The sequence below is a fragment of the Vigna unguiculata genome, chromosome 11 (assembly GCF_004118075.2).
Source record: "Vigna unguiculata cultivar IT97K-499-35 chromosome 11, ASM411807v1, whole genome shotgun sequence".
Classification (NCBI taxonomy): Eukaryota; Viridiplantae; Streptophyta; class Magnoliopsida; order Fabales; family Fabaceae; genus Vigna; species Vigna unguiculata.
Window position 1 is genome coordinate 22,954,991 of NC_040289.1, and position 7,066 is coordinate 22,962,056.

A 7,066-nucleotide genomic window follows, 5' to 3' on the forward strand; every position below is an offset into this window, starting at 1 on the left:
GTTTGAAAACTATAAAGACTGGGTGATAGGAGAAGGGGACAAAGTACTATTTTGGGAAGATCTTTGGGTGGGGGATGAACCACTTAGCTCGAGGTTCCATAGGTTATATCTAATATCAGAAAGTAAACAAAGTCTCATAGCAAGAGTAGGACATTGGGTCGACAACACATGGGTTTGGGAATTGGTTTTGAGGAGACAAAGACTTGTTTGGGAGCAAGCTATGGAAGCACAACTCTATCAGCTAATTAATAATCGTACATTTAGGAAAGGGAATCTAGATACTTGGAGTTGGAAGGAAATCGTAGAAGGAGCATACACTAAAAGGTCTACATATATGAAGTTGATGGGTAGCTACGAAGGGGAAAGCAACAAGGTGTTCACAAAGTTATGGAGTATAAGAGTGATTACAAAGGCACAATTATTTGGGTGAAGGCTACTCTTGGATAAGTTACCGACAAAGGATAAATTATCGGTGAAGGGGGTCCAATTACAACACTCTTTGTGTGAGTTATGCCTAGATTGTGAAGAGAGTGCATCACACCTATTTTTCTCTTGTACAATGTCTCAAAAGGTGTGGAAAATGTGTGATAGCTGGATAAGGGTGAGCTCAGTGCATCACAACCAAGCTAGGATACACTTTCAACACTTTCATATGAGTAGCTTGAACACTAGGCAAAACACAATGTGGAAAGGAATGTGGCTGGCTATAGTTGGGGAAATTTGGAGACATAGGAATGAGGTGATCTTTAAGCAAAAGAAAGTTGACACTGAAGAGATTTTTAGTCTTGCTCAAGTTAACGCTTGGGCTTGGTTGAAACATAAAATTCCTTCGGAGTAAAGTTTTCATATAGTGATTGGTACTTCGCTCCTATTGTGTGTTTAAAATCTCTTTGATATGATGCTCTATGTGTTTAAGTTGTCAGGTGAGCATGAAAAGGATTCCCATGTCTAAAGCAATGAGCTCTTCATCAGTGATTATGCACACCTCTTTGGTTACTCCGTAACAACCAAGAGAACATAGTCTCGGGAGCGCAATGAACCATGCATATTGTAACATCCCGACCGGATATTACAAATTTAAATATTAAAATAGAGAAAATATAATTAAACTGCATTTACTGAAATATCATTTCCCCAAAACGCAGGAAATTTTAAAACTTTTATTACCTCAGCAATAATCCAAAAAATCCATGATAATAAATACTATTATAATTGTTCAAAAGTCTAGTAATATCCATGTTTACAATTGATTTGAAATCATAAAAACAATATAAAACTCTAAGAAAATCCTTCTCCCAAGTCTAGCCCCGCTCCGACTCTACGCTCCACTAGAACCACCTGCAACATCATCTGCTCCTGTGTACCGCGTACACGATCATCGTCAAACACAAGCAGATAGAGTGAGCTAAAGGAATATAAACATATGCAATAATTTATATAACAAAACACACATTAAAGGAACTCCATCCTTTGGTCTCATCACACATAGCCACCACCATGTGATCCATGTTCTACGTCTTTGGTTGATAATCTCAAGCTATCATTGCTATCCAACCTACAAGCCACCACTTGTAGAACACATGCGGGAACACTCGCTATTCCGAGCCACAACTCAAAGAATGCTCCAGCATCTTACCCTTGAGATATCACCCAAAGTCTTGTAGACTACGTGCATCCAAAGCAAGCAAAACACAATGTCTGCTTTATCAAAAATTGTATGGCGTTCCACATGAGTTGCCAGGCGAAAAAGGCTTCCAGACTGCCTAGCGGACACCTTACGTCGCTAGGCGCCATACGCTTTCCAAAGCCTCTACCAGATCTTTTCTGCCTGGTGGGATCACATTTTTCGCCAAACGCCATGCGTTCCAAGCTTCTATGGTTTTCCCTTATCACCTGGTAGCACACCCCAAACTGCCAAGCAACACTCGCCAAACGCCATGCGTTCCAAGCTTCTTTGGTTTTCCCTTATCACCTGACAGCACACCCCAAACTGCCAAGCAGCACACCCCAAGCCGCTAGGCGCCACACCAGTAGCGTCATTGCTACTAGTTTTTGGCACTTTGAAGCAAGTTCCAAAGAACCTCAAGCACTATACATACAATCCATAACATGAAATATGATTATCCAGTCATAATCACATGACTGGATCATAGTCCAACACAATCCCAAACAACCAAACAATATACAAAAGCAAGAAGAATACATAACCATTGTCCAAAATATCACATGGACAATAAAATAGTAATAATAAAAAAAAACAACAATAACAATAATAATAATAATAATAATAATAATAATAATAATAATAATAATAATAATAATAATAATAATAATAATAACAAAACGAAACAATACAAATAATAAAAATAATAATAAAATAAAATGAAACAATAATAGTAAAACAATAATACTAATAAGATAAAATAATAATACTAAAATAATAAAAATAAAATAAAGCAATAATAATAATAAATAATGATGATAATAATAAAATCATCAATAAAATAATAATAATAATAATAATAATAAAATAGAAGTAGTAATATTAATAATAAAAATAATAACAAAATAATAATAGTAATATAAATAATTATAATATAAATATAAATAATTATTATTATTATAATAATAATAATTATAAAACGACATTTTATAAATAAAAATAATAATTAAAAAAAATAATAAAATAAAATGAAACAATAATAATAAAACAGTAATATTAATAAAATAAAATAATAATAATAATAAAATAATCAATAAAACAAAACAATGATAATAAAAATAATATAATAAAATAATAGTAAAATAAAATAAAATAAAAATATTAATATTAATAAATATAATTATAAAATAAAATGAAATGAAATTAATAATAATAATAATCAAAATAATAACAAAAATAAACATAATACAAATAAAAATAATACAAATAAAAATAATAAACAAAAATGATAGTAGTTGTAATAATAATAATAAAATAAAATAATAATAATAATAATAACAATAATAATAATAGAAATAATTATTATTATTATAATCATAATTATAATTATAATTATAGTAAAATAATAAAAATATAATATAATATAATAATAGTAAAATAAAATAATAATAATAATAATAATAAATAATAAGGATAATAATAGTAATAATAATGGTAAAATAAAATAAAATTAATAATAAGAATAATATTAAGTGTGTTGTGTTTAGAAGAAAAACTCTAAACTATCTTATAAATGCACAACCATTTAACTAATTCATGTTTCATGATACTTCACATCATTCTATAATTATGTTATCACTCCTCATGACCCAATAGATTGTTAAAATAATAATAATAATAATTTAAATAACACATAAATGACATACATAAGACTTCAACCTAAGCCCCTTCACACAATAAAGTACTCTCAACCACTTAAACTAGTACTTTTCCACATCATACATGTTAGAATTAAATGTCATAAAGCTCCCACTAACCGCATTTATTAATTAATTATTTAATTAATTGGTTGAATTTCACGGGTCTTACACATACCTGGTTTTGTATTCACTTTCTGTGTAATCTTGTAGACTAGCCGGAGAATTTGCAATATGGGTGGCTAATCTTAAGATTCCTACCCAACTTGACGTTGGGAAGGCATAACTCTTGCATTGAAAGTCCAGTTTAATTGTTCTGCTAGATTATTGTAGAAGCATAGTATGTTGTTGGCGCCTACTCAAGCTCTATTTCTTTTCCAAGAATGTTGCTTAGATGTTGTTCGATTGCCCCTATGATATATATTTTATGCCCAATGTCTAGGGGTGTCTTAGCTTTTGTACGTGAAAGTTTTATCATTGTTTTGACAGGTTTTGGAGATGCACTACATCTTTCTCTCATCTTTTTGTAAATGGGTTAGAGCACCCCTCAAGTGCTCTATTATTAATTTAATTTAATTCTTTCCGATAAAAAAAAAGAAATATTGTGAAAAAAAATTGTTTTAAGAGTGACAGTATTTAAATAATGAGATCCTATTATTATTTTAATAAATAAAAAATTATATATTAAATAGAAACTTCATAAAATGATCTCATCACTTAAAAATACTTCATCTATCTAAAAAATACTTTTCTATGAGTTTTCTCCCTTGTCTCTATAGTATCTCAATGTGTGTTCTTTTTTTTTACGATCAAAGACTACAAGAGTGACCCCTACAACAAGTTCTCTAATTTTATTTGATTTGTTTCTGAGTAATTTGATTTTCTACTCTTGTTTTGGTTAATTGTTCTTATGTATGCATGTGATCAATCTGGAATCGCATGTGACTTCTAAGTTTTCTTTGTGAGTCTCTGCTGATCAATGGTTCTGATGATGTTCTCTAATCATGTTTATGTTGCTCCTAGGTTGAATTGTGAGCTTCGTCAATGAAAAGGCAGATTTGGTACTTTTATGGTCGTTTCAACCATCTTCAGGCAAGGAAAATTAATTATGTTGTGTATAACTAGTAGAGCTGTTGAATTGATAAATTTAATGACTTGATTGAATTTGGGTGGTGAAATTGATTTGTTATGTGTTTCTTGATATCTGTAAATGGATATGTTAATTGTAATGTTGTTTGCTTAAAAATGTTATGAAAAGGATAGGTTCTGGTAGTTCAAGTTGCATTGATACTAGGGATGAAATTGAATTTTGGTATGTAATTGATATATGTGAAGTCTCTATGATTGTCTAAGCTGAATTGGGAGTGACAATTCTGCAGAATTGTTGTTCTGCAGAATTGTTGTTCTGTAGAATTGTTGTTCTGCAGAATTATGCAGACTCACTGGGCTAATAATTCTCGTTGGGCAAGTAATGATTTGTGGATTTCACTAATTTGGAAATTGCTAGGCGAGTTATTCTCGCTGGGCGAATTTCAGATCAAGGATTCCCCTGATTGAGAGTCGTTAGGCAAGAAATTCTCGTTGGGCGATTTATGGAGGGATATTTTCTTTGGATTCCTAGTGAAACACTCGCTAAGCAAACCCTTAGTCGTTGGTCGAAAAAGTGTCTTTTCGCCCAACGAGAGGATGAGTTTGTTGGACGAGTGTGTCAGATTCTGAACGGATAGCAGTTAAATGGATTTAGAATCTTTGTATGTTTTCTATACATGATTGGTAATGATTATTAGATTCTACATATAACGTCTATGAGCATAAAATGTGATGTGATAATAAGAGTTTCAAGGGGAAATTCTATGTAGAGGTTTAAACGTATGCATCTACATAAGGATTCATTATAGTATGTATCCTTTCTCTAATAACTACTCACGATCAAGTGGAGCAGAGTAGGTTATGTGGTGAAGAAAAGAAGAAGGTCTTAGTCACTGGACCCGATCAAGTCCTAGGCGTGAAGGGGATTTACATTGTTGTTAGTTGGGTGATAACCCCTTGAGGCCAAACTTTGCAAAGTTTGGGAACCATCCGCAAGTGCAGGCCACCAGAGAATCCAATGTCATATGCATGTATCCGGATAATTGAGTTAGTGTCCACTGTTTATATGTTATAATAGATTTATATGTTGTTTATGGCATGAAGTTTATGACATAATGGTGAATTACTTGAGTTCTTTTGCTATATTATCTTTCCTTGTGTTGTTGTATTTTGTTATCTCTTTTGCGATGATCACTTAATTGTGAGCACAGGGTAATGTAGGTGAGGATACTCCTATTCTGGCAAGCATTAATGTTGTAGAGTAGAGTCTGGTAGTATATTAGTAGTTTTGTTTGTTTTAGAGATCGTAAACTCTTAGATCTTTTCATAAATAGTTTGTATATATTTATATTAATATGGTTATTGTAGGATGATTGTACTGATTCATATCATTATATAATATTATATTTAGTAGTTTATAATTATTAAATGGAATGTTACAAATATAAACTAATATATCCATTTTTATTTAGTGAGAAAAAAATATTAAAAATATATTTTATCCTTATTACTAAAATTAAAATTATAAAAAATATGTTTATAAAATATGTATATATATATATATATATATATATATATATATATAATAAATATTTTATAATTCTGTCATATGTAAATATGTTTGTTACAATAAAGTTTGGAAACTAAATATATACACTAAAAACATTTATAAAAATAATCTTTTTATTAGTAGATTAACAAAAACACAGGCAGACGTATGTGTGTTTGATTATTTAATTTTTATAAAAATTTGAGTTAAAATGAATAAGAAATATATAATTCTTTTAAAAATATTATTAAATATAAAATTTTAAAAGTGGAATATGTACATAATTTTTTTTTTTTAAAATAACTAGACAAAAAATAAGAAATATATAATTTTTTTTTGAATTGATTTTCACCAAATACTTTTTAGACGTATTTGTACGTATTTTTGTAAACATATTTTCTTGTCTTATGACTTACACATGTTAACATTAATTGTTTAATAATTATTTCCATCTCTATTATCGACAACTAAATTGCCTAAACCTAGTATAGTAGCTAAGATTTTCAAATTTAGATTTAGTATTAAAATGTGTTGTTTGCATACGCTATTTAAGGGTGATCATCAGATTTTTAATGATTCAATTAACATTAATTTTAGATTTAAATAATTAGATTAGACTTTCAATCCAAACCTATTTTTTCAGCAAAATTAATTTGGATTTTTTTTTTAAATCTAAATCCAAATATTTAGATCAAGATTTAAATTCATATCCAAATATTTGGATCAAGTTCAAAATTCAGAATCTATTTTTTATAAAAGAAATTTAAATTGAATTTTCTAAAACTTGTGTCCTTAGGATTGACAGGATTGAATTTGGCAGAATTTCGGTCGGGGCCAACTCGGTTGAATTTTAGCATGGAATCGACTCGGCTAACTTTTGATCATGGCCGACTCGATCAAATTTTGGTCGGGGTCGACTTGGTCGAATTAGGCCAAATTTTGATCAAGGTCGATTCAGTAAAATTTCGGTCGAGATCGGCTTGACTGGATTCGACCGAATTTCGATGGGACCGACTTAGTTTAATACAGCGGGGCCAACATCATTATTATTATTATTTTAAAGTTTAT